Genomic DNA, 1,316 nt, shown 5'->3' with positions numbered 1-1,316 from the left:
GGATGGTCTCGATCTCTTGACCTTGTGATCCACCCGCCTCGGCCTCCCAAAGTGCTGGGATTACAGGCTTGAGCCACCGCGCCCGGCCTTATTTCAATATTTTAATAAGAAAAATGTTTCTGCTTTTGTATCATGTCTTTGGGGAAGTACATATTAAAGGGAAAACTTTTATTATTTAAAAAAATAGATAAGTAATGCTTGAACAAAGAGAATGAGAGCTACATCTTTCATAAATACCCCTTAAACCAATTAGGATTGCCACTTAGGTATGAGGATGAAAAATGACTTTGTACTGATTAGCTATTAATATAAAATAAACATATGCTACTATATAGTAAGAAATGCAATTAAGAGCTAAAACGAAAGACTCTTAATGAGACATTCATTAGGAGTTAGGGTAAACTCAATATAGAAAACTACACATTCCATATCAAAGCTGTATCGACTTATTTCAATTGCCTGCTGGTCTTTGAAATTGTGACTAAACTCCATACACATTCACAACAATACAATGATGTCCAAAACAGTATTTTTAATATGCTGCAATTTAAAGTAATGGTTGCCTTGTACTTTCCTTAGACTATTATACCAGCAAAACCATTAATAAGAATCATGCTGGGTGCGGTGGTTCACACCTGTAATCTCAACACTTTGGGAGGCCAAGGTGGGTGGATCACCTGAGGTCAGCAGTTTGAGACCAGCCTGATAATGGTGAAACCCCATCCCTACTAAAAATACAAAAATTAGCTGGGCATGGTGGCAGATGCCTGTAATCCCACCTACTCGGAAGGCTGAGGCAGGGGAACTACTTGAACCTAGGAGACAGAAGTTGCAGTGGGCTGAGATTGTGCCATTGCACTCCAGCCTGGGTGACGGCAAGACTCCGTCACAAAAAAAGGAAGCATCAAAACAGGCTTTCCTATAAACATTTGTATATAACTGTTAATTGTGTATATATTTTCATTTAAATATGCATAAACAGGTCAAGTGCGGTGGCTCACGCCTGTAATCCCAGCACTTTGGGAGGCCGAGGCAGGCAGATCACCTGATGTCGAGAGTTCAAGACCAGCATAGCCAACATGTTGAAATCCCATCTCTACTAAAAATACAAAAGTTAGCCAGGCGTGTTGGCGTGCGCCTGTAGTCCCAGCTACTCTGGAGGCTGAGGCAGGAGAATCGCTTGAACCCGGGAGACAGAGGTTGCAGTGAGCTCAGATTGCACCACTGTACTCCAGCCTGGGCAACAGGGTGAGATTCCGTCTCAATAAATAAATAAAATAAAAATAAATAAATATGCATAAATACTTACACAAATT

General features: G+C 40.8%; 1 protein-coding gene across 6 annotated transcripts in view; it reads right to left on the bottom strand.

Annotated features, from left to right (window-relative positions):
• ZCCHC7 (zinc finger CCHC-type containing 7) overlaps positions 1–1,316 on the bottom strand; it is a 232,341-nt gene that overhangs the window by 49,628 nt on the left and 181,397 nt on the right. The window lies entirely within an intron of this gene.

Source organism: Cebus imitator, unplaced genomic scaffold (assembly GCF_001604975.1).
Source record: "Cebus imitator isolate Cc_AM_T3 unplaced genomic scaffold, Cebus_imitator-1.0 Scaffold149, whole genome shotgun sequence".
In the NCBI taxonomy this organism is placed as follows: Eukaryota; Metazoa; Chordata; class Mammalia; order Primates; family Cebidae; genus Cebus; species Cebus imitator.
This window is presented reverse-complemented; position numbering and strand designations above follow the sequence as displayed.